The sequence below is a fragment of the Ambystoma mexicanum genome, chromosome 2p, assembly GCF_040938575.1.
Source record: "Ambystoma mexicanum isolate Mex_15411 chromosome 2p, UKY_AmexF1_1, whole genome shotgun sequence".
Classification (NCBI taxonomy): Eukaryota; Metazoa; Chordata; class Amphibia; order Caudata; family Ambystomatidae; genus Ambystoma; species Ambystoma mexicanum.
The window spans coordinates 483,339,105-483,354,422 of NC_090923.1; the positions used below are offsets into that span (position 1 = coordinate 483,339,105).

Here is a 15,318-nt window from a genome sequence, read left to right on the forward strand (position 1 = left end):
GTTCAGGAATGCAAGTTGTGACGGCCAGTTGGTGAGAGAGGTGTTTGGGGGTTTGGAGAACATAGAATTGGAATATTTCCAGCATTACAACTGATGATCAATTTAGTTAATACTATTAAATAGGCATGCACATTAAACCAAACATGTAGCCAAATCAAACACTGTTCTGCCAAGCCACAGACATCTGGGACTCTTCCTATTAAATTAATACAAAAGATACATAATAATGATACCCTGGCTCTCTTGTAGCCTTGCACTCTGCCTCTTTCCTGCAATGTGGCAATCTTACACCCTCCAGTTAATAAAAAATGTCCTGCAAAAATGCTGCAATAAATAAAGGTTTGTGCTGCAAAATTTGCCATTTCATGCCGCAAAATCCTGAAAGGTTTGATTAAAGGAGAGTTTCAACGCGGCCCCCCCCTCCCCTCCCCCGCGCACCACTGTGTTTCAAGCTGGGGAACATTGTTGAGATTTGTGTAATGTGAAAAGTGTACAGGGCAGGTACTCTGTGAAAGGTCAAAGCACCCCTAAAGAGGTTCTGTAAAGCTGCCCCCCCTAAAAAGCGAACTGTCTGGCATTCAAAGACTCATTTTATATTGTAATGCTTTTGAATATTATTTTTTCACTGCTGGAAGTTACGGATGCTATACCCGCAAGGCAGAGCTTTTTTGCGCCATTTATTTTAAAGGGCACATAGATGGCTTGGTCACCCCCGTTTTCCATTGCCTTTTCGGTTCACAGTAGGGCTAGTTGTGCCAGCCTTTATGCGCAGGGGACCGTAATTCCCCTCTTGACTCATGCTCTACTCATCTACGTTTAGTTTGTTCAACACTTTGGGGAAATCGCTACATGATTTCATATATATAAATGTAAGTTTCAGACACTCTGATTACTGCATTTTCTAGTTATACTTATGTCATATTCTCTATATAGGTTGATGAGTTTCCCGGAGGGATTTTATTGCCCCTTCAATGCGTTTTTTTTTTCTCCAACCACTTGACCTCAGCAGTTAATTGAAGATAGTTTGCCTGTAAACTTTATTGAATGCTTGCTAGGGATAGTGATCCCTGTCATTAATTTTGAAAATATCTTTTTTGATCATTGTTTATGATGATCTGGGGTGAATGCTTCTTATGGTTTTTTTTAATCTAATGATGGGACCAGTTAATTCTCTTTGGATGATGAGCTATTTTCTTGCTTGTCTGGATTTTTCAGCAGCCTTGTGTATCAGGACTGGTGTGGTAGCGGGAATTTTCTGACCTGGCCGTGAAAGGAGTGCTGTGAATTGCTTTGCTATTTGAAAGTGGGAGGTCACTTTATTCCTTTAACGCCTTAAGTGCCAAGGGTGAGGTATCTTGTCTTTGGGATTACCTACCTGTTGCCAAGGGCGAGATACCTCATCCATGGCACCAAGGGGTTAATGAAACAGAAAACGTTAGAAGGCATTGAATGGTGAAATACCAAAATCGCCAAAAAAGGCCTTGGCACTGGGGGCGGGGGACCCATGGCAGTTAAAAGGTTACGACAGTGGTCTTCAAGCCTTTTTATGCGGAGCTCCCCTTGAGTAAAATAATTTCTGACCTCCGCCACAAATTCTTATATTTTCTATTAAAAAGTCACCATAATCCTTCAAGCCCCCCCACCAACTGGCATCCTTTGGGCCCCCCAGTTTGAATGCCTCTGCCATAAGACGCCCTAGCTGTTCAGCATACAGACGCCCCCTTTTCATGGGTGGGGCGACTCTTTCCCAGTTCCACACAATTACTGTTATACGGTTCAGGCTGATTGCTTTCAAACCGTTGCCAAGTAGGGGATAAATGCTCCTACTGGCTGCCCCTCTCTGGCTTTAATGCTGTTGCTGCTCCAATGCCCCCACAATGTTCCACACACATAGTCCATGCCTTCCTCAGATAGGTGCACCCGACCCTCTACGTAATAGGTTATTTACATGTATCCAGCCATGGTGCATGTGTGAGAAACCATGGCTTGGTTTACTTTTTTGCAGGATTTTTCAACTGCTATGAGCGCTGCACTAGTTCAGCTGTAGTGTATAATTTATTGCACATTAGCGATTAGCGATGCTTAATGGGGGGGGGGGTTGAGACCCTTCTGGAGGATAGTGCCTGGCTCATATCAGCAAAGGCCTTCCTGCTAAGGTGTAATATTTACTTTTTGTTCCCCCAGTAAAGATCACTTTGGTCATGGGTTCTGTCACTGCATATCCTCCTATTTCCTGTACATGGTGCTGTCTGCAAGGTGGGGCTCTCTATGGTTATTTCCATTTAAGAAACTGAAACATGTGTTTGTCTTTTAAAGGACACACACAAAATTACTGCAGCATTTTAGGTACAAGAGCTCGGCAGTTAAGAACGTATTGCCTCTCCAGAACACACACCTCTAAATTTGCGAACAGATGCAACTAGTTAAAGCCACAATGGGTGGAAGTCTTGGAGGAAGTTAACCAAGCAACAAGAGACGCTTCACTCGTAAATCGGGACACATCAGGCAGGAACATGCATAGCAAACCCACTATAAATTAATGGTTTTGGGTACAGACCTGGTTCACAAATACTTGGCACATAATACATTTACATATTTTATTTCTTCTTTTAGACAATAACTCAAATCATCATGGCACTCTTTGATTCAGACCATTCTCTTTGCATTTGAAAGGATGGGGAATTTGAGCCTTTGCAATTCCTGGTGAAGTTAATTGGAAATTGCTGATAGAGGGTATCGATGAAAGTAGAAGAGAAATACGTGAAGAAAAGGATTTCAAGGAGTCATGCTTTTCTAGTTAGGTAAGCAATGTGTTTTTTTTTTTTTTTGTTAATCTATTTGATGTTTGGGGGAGGAGGGTACATATGACGCCCCTATGTGGAGTCGTTCCCTTTTTCACACAGATGAATGCTACACAATGCCCACCTCATTTACAGCATTTCTTTCCTCTAGAGTAACTATAGATGGTCTACTGATTTCTCTTATGTTATTGGGTAAGCGCTATGGGTTGAACGCCCTCGGGGACCGTAGTCCAGGTCAGAGTATGTGTGCAGCTAGGACAGAGAATGGATTGCTATTGGCGAATCACACTCTACCTCCTTAAAGTTAGGTATACAGTCTTTTAGAATGAAAGTAAATGATCAGGGTATTCATCTGTAGGTGAATTTATTCCCATAAAGTCAGCCGACACATGTTTCGACCTTAGCCGTCTTCAAGGCCTTGAAATTTAAGTTGATTGTGAAAATATCTTGAAACAATTTTCTGATAGTACTTGATGATTAAAGGGTTGAGTCCCGAGAGACCTGTCAATGGCTGGCACGTTGTGCTAAAAGTCTTTAGTGGTGTTTGGACATCCTGGATTTGTTCCCAAATCGAAATTCCTAAACTATCTTTATTTTTTCTAATTTATTTTACACCTTAGATGCAATCCTGAAAATGTAGTCCACGGGTTGGGGAACTAATCTAGGATGTCCAAGGTAGAGCGTGATTCGCAAACACCAATCCATTTTCTGTCCTATTCATTCAAGGTCTTTATGTGTAGACCTTGTGGAATTGGTGATGCAGCTCACCACTATTTATAAATTATAGTGGTCACAGCGCACTCTCAACGGTATGTACCCATACACATTGTTGTGTGCAGCTACACTGAGTTGTGGGTAGCTGCATGGGCAGGGAGGGAAAGCGCGAAGGAGAGCAAGAATAAGCAAAACTCAAAGGGGACGGATAGGGTCACGCTTAAGGGGAGTCGCCCGAGTGTACAGCTCAGGCAAAATGTTTGTTGTATTGGTAGTCACGTTATGAAGTTTCAACTTGCCTTTTTCATACCCGCAGCCAAGAAACAGTATTAAGACAAAGGAAACATTTGATGAAATAACGAAAAGCTATAATTGAGACATTTAGAAAGAAAGGTAGAGGAGAAAAAGCAGCTACTGGTGGAATCTGGAAAGAGAAGATGCAGTGAAAAAAACAAGAGAATTATATTGTAAAAGCTGATGGTTAAAAACTGACTATTCCAAAATATATGGATGGCTGTTCACAAAAGCTGGAAAACCTTTTTGGCAGGGATGGCTAGTGTTCTTCATTCCTTCCTCAGAACCTGCCTATTACGTCACCTGGACAATTGATGGACAGCATTAAATCGGCAGATGTCTGTGTAATGTTGCAGTTCCCAGAGATGTAGCTGTGCAACAACTGCAAAATTATAAAGTAACCCGTCGATAGTCTGCTACAAATATTTTGTCAGACAGATCTAATTTGACAAGCTCAACTCTTATCACCACGTCTTCTTAACAGTGTGTTCTTGTTACAGTATGACGGTCATGCCTCTTTGGACCATGAAGTGACACCTACACGTTACCACACACCTGTGCAATCTTTCAGATCACGGTTTAAAAAAAAAACAAACCATGGAATTGAAACATCCCCACAACCGAGTTTGGTTGCTACGTCAGCCACTGCTACTAATCTACAATGTAATTGTAGCTCACATGCTGCTCTGTGAAACTGAAGATGCAAGTGATCTTGTGTGTAGAACTATTATAGTTGATCTGGTGAATTTGTAGGTTGGTGCCAACTTGTAAATGGTACATGTTTTTGTGCTATTGGATTTGGGGGTCAGCTAATATTTTCTTGGGTGTGGTGAATGGTCGAACTAATTGCTAGCTGCTCATAGTGATATTGGGTGGAGTGATCGACAGTCTTGTCATGCAGGTAGACCTTCTGTTTAGGTCACTGCAAGTGTTTATTTTAGTGCAATGATTTGTAATTGTGGGAGTTTATTGGGTGTGATGCCATGTTAGCTAGAGTGTGGGATATGAAATGAGGGAGTTTAGAGGTTGGTTTGTGATGTGGGGTGGATTTGTAGTTTTGTATACTAAAGCGGCAAACCTTGGTTAATGACATTTGAGTGCTCTAGCAAAGATGGCAAGTAACGGCTGCAAATTCCATATTTTCTAGTACACTATCCACAAGTCTAAGCCTATAGTAATACCACCCATCTTACACACAAGGAATCAAAACCCTTTTCCTAAAGCGTTTGAAAGCAACATCCTCCTGAAGTTGTCTGCAATAATCGTTCACAATTTCAAACCCATCCTAAAGTTGTCACAGGTCCTCCTGGAGTAATCCCCCACCTATCCTGAAGTGCTCATGGGGGGGTCATCCTGGAGTAATACACGATCATTACTGGAAGTAATCAGAACTCCTCTTGGAGTAGTTTCTGTGATAACTTAGAGTCATCTCACTTGAATATTTCAGCCCATACACATACTTAAGGGTGGTTTTGGATGATCTCCCTGAACTAGCCATGGATGACTCTAGGATGGAGTCACCTGATGACTCGAGAATGATTCCAGGAAGATCTTCCATTTTGACTTGGGTGGTGCTCTGTCCACCTTTCTCAATATTATGTTCCGATTGGAAATTGCAGTGGTACCAGTTTTTTGTAGTAGGTCTTTATGGCTGGCAGGCATGAATGTGAACACTCTTGCACAGAAGAAATGCTTTTTTTTCATACATGCCAACATTCTGACACGCGTGGGAAGGAGATTTCTACAGAGAAATCGGGAGACAATTTCCCCATAGGAATGCATTGGAGAAATAATGATTTTAGGCGGCAGAACGTGAAAAATAGCAGTATTTTTCACTAAAAAAATCTGGAGTCTCCCGCCCAAATCGGGAGGGTTGGCATGTATGCATTTTACAACTTAACATAGTGTTAGTTTGTGATAAATGAATTATAATGTGTTTAAATAATCAGTAAATCTTAAACCACCTCCTTCCTACTGAAGTGTAGTGTATTGACAGGCACTTTCAATAGTTAGTCCTACTTTTATGTTAGTGGCCCTGTTGCGTTTTTTTTTACTTTTTAAATCTGGCCATCCTACATAAATCCTGTGTTCATAATCTCATTTGCCCGTTTAGTGACAGCCCACAAAACATGAAATGGAACACGGCTCATAACTAATATCAGGAAAATTCGCAGGACCCTAGCTGTGACCATTTTCGATCGCCGGTGAATGCCCACATGCGCGTACAACAGCTGTCAGTCAGGATGCTTATCTCGGGCTGCCTAGCAGTCAACTGGACGTGCCGGTGAGGCAAATATAAAGTACTGTAAGACCCACGTTAGGTCATGTGATGACTTCACGTTCATAGGTCCGTTCCTCTAGGAACTAGTCTCTCGCCACCAGCATGTTAGAACTGCCCATCAGAAATGTGTCAATAGCGTGTTTTTCTCGGTTAAGCTTAGTCGCCCCCAGCATCTCTCTCTTTGTCTTGTTCAGTATTGAAAGCAACATAAGGATAAGACTTCCCTTTACCAGTTTCCAGGCAGCATTAGGTGAGTGCATGCGACCATGCTCTTGTGATGAATTGCATATGCATTTCAGGCTTTGGATTGCTCAAACGCAGTAACTGCTGTGCAGCTACTACAGACCGTGGTTTGGTGCGACTATATAGTAATAATACCTGCGCCAACGTGCTGCTGTCTCCAGTTCCACTGCCTTCTCTGAAGTAATGATTCCCCAAGGCTAATGGGTGCAGATCACTTTCTCTGGATCTAATTGCCCTTCTATGTATAATGGTATTTAACACAATACCTGCTCATGAGCAATTCTGTAGTTAATGACTACAGGAGCAGTAAAACCCCATGCACCCGTTCCAAAAAGTGGGGAAAGAAATCGAGGGGTGGGGAGCTCATTTGGGGCCCTTGCTTGCGGGATGGGCGTGGCCTAAAAAAGTACACAAACCATAGTAAGTTGTGCAAACAAATATATAAATGCATCCAAGCATTTATATATGTGTATGCATGGCTTACTATGGTTTGTTTACTATGCAAGCCATCTTATAAACGGTTTATAGTCATAATGTCGACAAAAAAATGTCGACAGACAAAAATGTCGAAAAAATAATGTCGAAAATAATAATGTCGACATTCTATACTTTTAATGTAAAAAGTCATAATGTCGAAAAAAAAAATGTCGACATTTTTTTTTCGACAATATGACTATAAACCCTTAACACTATCAACACCTCACCCAACACCCTCCTGCAACCCCCCCCACACCCCACACCACCACCCTCCCACCCCTCATATGCAACACATTCTAATTATTTATATATTTATTTATTTTTTCAATAAATAACCAACAAAAAGTATCATTTACTATGGGGGGGTCCCCCCCCCCCCAACCCCCCCTCACCCAACACCCCCCTGCCACCCCACCACACCCCCTAACCACCCTCTCACCCCTCATACTCAACACAATCTAATTATTTTATTTATTTATTTATTTTTTCAATAAATAAATAACCAAAAAGAGTCTAATTTACTATGGGGGGGGGTCCCCCCCCAACCCCCCCTCACCCAACACCCCCCTGACACCCCCCACACCCCCCCCAACCACCCTCTCACCCTCATTCCCAACACATAGTAATTATATATTTATTTATTTATTTATTATTCAATAAATAAATAAACAAATAAATAAAAAGAATATCATTTACTATGGGGATGTCCCCCCCAACCCCTCTCACCCAATACCCCCTGCCACCCCCCACCCCTCATACTCAACACATACAACACAATAAATATATATTTATTTATTTATACAACATTTCGAAAAAATGTCGACATTAATGTAAAATGTCGACATTTTTGTATGTCGACATTATTGATTTTCGACATTAATTTGTCGACATTTTGACTGTCGACATTATTGATGTCGACATTATGACTGCACACCCTTATAAACATAGAAATGTTACATATTTCTATGTTTGTAAAAGATGGCTTGAAAAGTAAACAAACCATAGTAAGGTATGCACATAAATATATAAATGCTTATATTTGTGTGCGTACCTTATGGTTTTTGGTACTTTTCAAGCCATCTTTTTTTTTTTAAATGTCCGTTTATAAAAGATGGCTTGGAAAGTACCCAATTCAATCCATATTTTATAAAGCTTTGACTTGAATTGTGTACTTTTCAAACCATCTTTTATAAACATAGAAATATGGCACTGAGTCCCCAGGTTCGCCGAGCGTCAGATGCCTCGGCGACCTGGGGAGGGGGTGGGGAAACAAAGGGACAGTAACTTTCTCTGGTGACCCCTTGTGCGAGGGGTCACCAGAGGAATTTACGGTGACTGACAGAAGTGCCAGACAGTCTCAGCGTTGCTGCCGCTGGCTGGCACTTCTGTCCGCTTGCCTGGCTTAATGGCGGGCGCACCTCTTGTCGCGGCTGCTTTCGCGATGGGATAATGCGTTCCGCCAATGTTGTGTTGGGACCGGGGGGTGGGGCCCAGCTCAGCTCCACATTTTGGAGACTGCCGGGGCCTGGCCCTGGCTAGCCTCGGCCCACTTTAAGCCCTGCTCTTTCCCATTCCTAATTCCCCTCTGACATCTCGCAGCACACTCCCTGAAATGGACGTACAGCATAAAGAAGTGATCAGTAGGGATAAACCATTGTGCCACCATTTTCAAAACGTGTTCGATGCAAATGATGGGATGCTCATTCGCTTCACGTGCGCTAAAAAGGTGGTGAACCGTGCAAAAAGGACATTTTAAATGTGTGCATCATAGTTGTGCACATTGAGGTGCTCTTTTCTCACCAAATGCACAACTGTGCAATGCAGGGGGTTGAATGGGGCTTCTGGGCATTTTCAAATAAATCCCGATTTTCAAAAGAGGTCCACTTTTCAAAGCACAGGGGGAAAAATAAATGTCCCTGTGCCTATTTGGAACCGGTACAGGGGATAAAAAATGTATAGGAAGATTACTTATGTAATGGGTGTTTGAATGCTTTGTGTGAATAAGCAAATTAATTTCGAGTCAAAGAATGTGTGTGTGTTGGGCCAGGTAGCTGATTCTGTCTGGTGAGGGCAGCACAGTAACAATGCACTTTTTTAACAGGTGTCCATCATAGATGCCAGTACAAAATGCTATACATTATTTTTTTTAGAAAGGATATATGCTTTTATGTGGCTGCACTGCCATTTTGGAGCACCCAGTCTGGCCATTCTTTGCTGTGGCATGACATATATTTTTAGTGGGATTCTATGACAAAGCAAGCATGATAAATGTTGTGTCTAGACTGGCATTTAGGGGTGCCAGTCAAGCCATGTCTTACTGTGGCGTGTTTTTTTTTTTTTCTTTCCACTGGGCAACAAGGGTAAAGCAAACGTGATAAGCGTCATTACGCATCTAGACTCACCTGCATTGTGCAGCCAGTTTGGGTATGTTTTCTTGTGATGAGACATTTTCAAAGGCAAAGCCAACACAAGCCTCACCTCCAATGTATAGACTTCGTTGCTTCACACCCATTTACTGTCACTTCTATTCTCACTTCATCAGCACAATACTTATGTGAATAATATTACACATGTAAATATCATTGATTATTTGGTCCATCTGTAAATTATCTTATACCTGTAAATATGCCCATCATAATATATGTCAAACTTAAGTTTTTTTATTGTTGAATGTACCACATTATCTGTTTTCCAGCGCCCAGACACCCACGGGTTTGGCACGCTACATACATGCTAAATAAATAAGTGTGTGGCAGTGCCATGTTTTCTTATAGTATTACTGGCATTATGCGCAAAGCAAACATAAATACTGTGTGAATTAATATATGCAAATACTGGCATATATTGGTGCAGTCAGCACTGAAATAAATTGATCGTGAGGGTGCTGGGTTCCTGCTTTTGACTGGGATGGCAAAGGAAACTCACCCAGTGGGTGTATGCTATGTTTAGGCCTCTGGCTTCTCGCTTTGGCCCAACATAGTCTCAAACTTTACCCTTGCCACATTGGGGATCATTCAGCACAGGTCTAACTAAGCAAAAGCTGAATGCCCATTGGTATTAGTCTGCAAATCACCCTACAAACTCTGATGCTCTGAAGTAATCAGTAAGTCATACCCAAATTGTCAAGAACAAACATGTTTCATGGCGATGCTCTTGAAGTAATCAACAGGTCATCCCAGAATCATCCCCAAATCATCGGGGACAAACATGCAATCTCTTCAAGTGACCACCAAGTCATCCTAAAATTATCAGAACAAAGAGTTTTCTGAAATAGGGATGATGTTAGCATAATCATTAATTCATCCTAAACTCACCCCCAAATTATTTGCTGATGACTTTAACAGCGTGATGATCTGGGAATGACTTCTAGTGTAGTTCCATGATCATGAGATGACTCCAGGATGGTCTCTGAAGTCATCCTTTTAGACCAGGGTCTCCTCCTCCTGCAGAGGCTGGGTTTGGAGAATAAAAATGGCATAGACTTGGTGAAAACTTCAAATGCCCCCCCCCCCCGCTCCTCCACCCTGCGGGCAGACACAATAGCCACTAGGAATAAAGACTTCAAAATAAGACATTTCAGGTCATATACTCCACTAGCGCAAAAGGTGAGTCCTGCAATGCCCTTAACACCAGGGGAAGTTGCCACAGTGCTTGCAGGGCCTGCATATACGACCAGCCCTGCAAGCAAGACATCTTTAAGCAGCTGGGCCACAAGCAGTTCAGAACCGGTGCTCTGAACCCACAGCTCACAAAAGGGCTGAATGTTGGCGGACTGAGACAGTAAAGTGGACACAGCCAGGCCCATATCACACAATTCCTGTAAGAATTGTAGAACCATGGGGATGGAGGAATCCACAGCCTGCGCAGAACTCCTTGCACACAAGTGATGTAAAGTTCTTCCAATGTTTATCATAAACCTTAAGCGTGGGAGGCCTGTTGGACCTTTGCCCGGCCAACATCCGCTAGAGGGTCAGCCGCTGCCTGTACAGTCACTGTCTCTCAATTTCAAACCACCCAACACTGGGCATTCCCAGGTATTCTGCAAAGGACACAGCGACGGCAGAAACCATACAGTGGCCACCATCCAGTTTGATCAGTAGAGGATACCGGGACCGCTTCAACCACACGGCTGCCACTACAATGACCTCCAACCTTGTACATCTGATTTTTATGTTCACCTTTTGGAAGCAGAGGTAGAGGTGGAAAGGCATAGATGAACAGGGAGCTGAGCATCCTGAGGGGAGGCAAAAAGGTCAGTACTGGTAGGCACAAACCACATGCAGATGAGGCAAAACACCCTCTGGTGCAACACCCAGTAGGCGGAAGGAAGTATCCTGCTCAACCTGTTAGCGTGGATGTTACACACCCGTAACATGAATTGCTTGTATAGACCGGCTGCGTTCCACTCACCAGCCCAACATGAAATCCTGCACTTCCAGCTGCCGGGACTGTGTCCCCCATTGTCGATTCACACATGCAATTGCCAATGTGTTGTCCATCCTCCCCAGCACCAACGGGCGCATGTGCTCTCTCACCCATTGATCACAAATACACTAGCTGCCATATGTGCCTGCACTTGTCAGGCCCTCACCCACTCCCGTGATAGCTGGCAACTCGAGAGACTATAGGCAGACTGCCAGACCCAACGGTAGAAACACTCGCCAATGTCATCCAAAACCAAGCCCCTATGTTTTGACGGTCCTGAGTCGGCTGCAAGTGTGTCTTTTCCAGGTTCAGCAACATCAGGGTAAACACTCTGGGAACAGGCTTGAGGCCAAAAGGGAGCACCCAGAACCGGAAATGCTGCACCGATCAAGAATTGCCGAAACTAGCGACTTACTGATGGGACCATGACAGTAAGCATACTGCAGGTTCATGGATGCCAGAAAGTCGTACACCTCGACCAGTGGCATAATCCTCTGCAACATCTCAATTTTGAAGCGCTGAATCTGCACAAAAACATTCAACCTCTTTAAGGTCCATCACCAGCCGGTACTTGTCATTTGGCTTCAAAACAATAAAAATGGCGTTGTCGAAGCCCTGTGCCCCCTTCTTTTTTGGGAACCTCCTGATTCGCCCCTTTCTTCCAAGTCCATAACTCTCATGGCCAGGGAACTGATCGCACCCCTGGAGACTGTGGTCGCAATCACTCCCCAGAGAGGAGGGCAGGGGGCATACTCAATCTTGTACCCTCGCAATGCAATCTGGTTTACCCAGGCGTCGCAGGAAACATCCACCCACACATTCCAGAACCACCTGAGTCTTGCTCCCACACACCCGGCATCAAGACTTCTGCGAGGTAGCCGGAGAAAAAGGCTTTGTCAGACCTTTGGGGAAACTTTGTTTAACTCCTGCTCAATGATTTCCTGTAGCCCCATTTTGATGAGGATCTGACACAAACCTTTCCATTCCTCCCACACTTCCCTGACCAAGACTTCGTGGCCGAGCACCTGCGGAGCTTGTGAGCATATTTGTCTGCATTAAACACCCAATACACCCTCTCCTCCCAGGACACCCCAAATGACATCTACCCCCTCAAAAGGAATCTTCCACGTAGTAGCCTTCTTATGGCCATCAAAATGACAGTCCGAATGTGCAAGTGATTACGCACAGACACTTCAACTCCCAAAGTTGCACCTGCAGCCATGTGACTGCATAGCTTGTAACAACTGTGCACAATCATCCCTCTCCTCCACGTTTTTTTCCAGCAGTGTATCAGCTGTGTATGAGGTGTATGTGGTAGCCTGGAAGGCCATATGATCTTCATAGGTGATTTTCAAAGCGGAGTCTGATTTCTGTCCACTTTGTTCTGTACAATAGCCTCCTTGGAAGGGGGAGCAAAGGGTCTTTGGTGATCCGTGTGAGGCTGCGGGAGCAACGGGCCTCATTGCAGATTCATTTATCCGGTACAGTGGCCTCTTTCAAGTACTGATTGCGGTTGATCGTGCCATTGTTGGTACAACCAGTGACTGTGGGGCTGGTGCCCTTTGAGCCGGGACTTCATCCTTAAACCACTTACTTGTAAACGGACCCGCAACATCCATAGGATTTTTTAGGCCATGCGAAGGTTTGTAGCATCGGTCGAAAACCAGGCACAAATGATGACCTTACAAATGGGATTGTAAAGTTACACCAGAGACACTCCTGTGGGTTCTGCAAACAATGAAGAGGCTTTGGTGAGGTTATGCAAAGTCTGTAATTGTCTTGATCATGATTGTGCCATAATGGGCCCCTCGGGTAGAGAAGCCCAAATGGTCCAAGAACTGATTAAACATTTGGGGGATGAGCGTTCTTGTACACATGGTTCATTGAGTGATGTTGTAACCAATGATGAGGAGGTCCTGCGCACAGGTGATCGGCCAACACGTGGCAGGGGAGTTCTAGTGACCCCAAAACGGTTTAATGGATATAGTTCATCCCCTCACCCTGTTGCACATCCCATTGCAGGGTTCGCCACTTTAAAGTTTCAAATATAGTGGGCAAATCAGTTGGTTTAAAAAAGGTTGCCATCCTGGACCCTCTTCCCCCACCCTCTTCCCCCACCCTCTTCCCCCACCCTCTTCCCACACACACACACACACACACACACACACACACACACCCCCCCCCCCCCCCCCAACACCCCCTTTAGCTTAATTGAGGATATTGACTCTGCAGCTTTTGAAAATGGTAGGTGCCAAGGTAACTCCGTAATGCAGCTCACATGTGACCCTTCTCTACAAGGCACAGATAGAACTCATGGGCCCTCATTACAACCTTGGCGGACCATGGTCCATGCCGCTAAGTTTACGATTCCGCCATGGTGGATGGCGGAATTACCGCCCCATTCCAAGGTGAGTGGGGCGGTAATTCACCATTTGCCCTTCCCCATTCCCCTTTTTGCCCCCATAGGGCATAATGGGAATGGGGAAGGCGCTAATTACGGCACCGTAAATTACGGTGCCGTAATTAGCTCCAAAGTCCCTTTGCGGGTTGGATTTTTAACGCATGCTAAAAGCAGGCGTTAAACACCAACCTGCAAATGGACACTTGTAATCGGGCGTTAAGGGTTAACGGCGCTGACGGCGCTGTTAAACCCTTAACGCCTGAGTTGTAATGAGGGCCATGAACATCGTATAAAATGGGTTAGTGGGTGATTTTTATTTTAAAAATTCTCTAAAAGACCATACCCGTAATGGGGTTTACAATATTGACCACACTTTAAAAGAGGTGGACGAACGTATTTGTCTAACCTCGCCTACCCTGTCTGCCCTAAATATGGTACAGAGTTCTTTTGTGGCCCTTTATGATAATATATGGGATGAGGTAAGGGAGCATACACTCCTGCTGGCTGATAGTAATGTAAAAATGGAAGAATTGTCTATTCCTCATGGTTTTTCGGAAGGTAATAATCTTTGTACCGCTAATGGAAAAACCATGAGGTTGAAAATGAAAACAAAAACGTACCTCCGATCCTGATTGTAATTGATTCTGAGGAAGAAACTATTACTGAACCCTGTCCATCTGATTTGGTTAATGAGCAGAATCTGGAACAAACAGATTTGACGCACCCAAAAATCAGGAAAAGCTAACGATGGAAGAAACTCCCAGGGGTGTATCTGTTTTAACAATGAAAACTAAGAACCAGAGAACGTCAAAGAACAACACTTTGCCCCATTAATTTTTCAAAAAACAGACAATAATGGAATCATTGAGGGGTAGGAAACATGGGTCGCATGATACACAGGGGGGGTGGATACTTGGCCAGAGAGTAATATTGTTAACTCAGGCCATTTTAATGATGCTTACAAACCATTGCTCATTTTAGTAAACAGACCTACTACCTGTGCAACGCAAACTGATCCTGTACATCAGGATGTAATATATACGTATATTATAACAAATTATAGTTATTGCTACTGAAACAGGGATTGATGGGAATGTCCAAATTTTGGTAAGCACGGAAACGCAAACAGGCTTAGACCTCCTGGGCTTAAATGGTCCTTTTTAAACAGATACACATTGCCCCTAATGTTAAACTCGGGCACTTCGGTACTGCAATAGCAAATGATATGAATTGGGGTGCATATATAAGAGGGAAAGAAGTTGTACAACTTGGGCAGGGTCAAACCAGGACCGCCAAAGAGACAGATATATGCTGAATTGAGAGATGGGCCCCATCTGTTATCACTATAGTACAACCCTGTTGTCATGGTCCCTGGGGAACCAACGCTAACAATGGTCACAGGGATTGTATTGGTGCAACTTTCCTAATGAATAATGTGGGTCCCCAAACATACAGGGAAAACGTTGCGTCAAAGTCGGAATCCTTAAGGCAGTGAAATTTTACTTCGCAAAATCCCACGTTAGTTCCTCTTAATTCACAGAATGGCGTGAATGATAAAGAGGGAAATAATGTGGGTGTTAATTTGGGTGACTTATTAAAATGTATTTATCCCCTCTCCCCAAACCCCCAGCCCCGGAATAGCATCGGACTGGCAAGATAAATGACTAGCCATCTTGCCAGTC

The 15,318-nt window shown here is 43.7% G+C and overlaps 1 protein-coding gene across 20 annotated transcripts in view; it reads left to right on the forward strand.

Annotated features, from left to right (window-relative positions):
- Positions 1 to 15,318, forward strand: part of NOL8 (nucleolar protein 8) — a 1,066,580-nt gene that overhangs the window by 32,725 nt on the left and 1,018,537 nt on the right. For 4 of the 20 annotated variants that reach the window (XM_069643873.1, XM_069643876.1, XM_069643881.1 and 1 more), the window contains exons 4-5: positions 2,614 to 2,801; positions 3,832 to 6,340. The exons of 7 other annotated variants lie outside the window; for them this stretch is intronic. The gene's annotated coding sequence lies outside the window, so the exon portion shown is untranslated. The remainder of the gene's footprint in view (positions 1 to 2,613; positions 2,802 to 3,831; positions 6,341 to 15,318) is intronic. 9 more of the 20 variants (XM_069643877.1, XM_069643878.1, XM_069643883.1 and 6 more) reach the window with 3 other exon arrangements.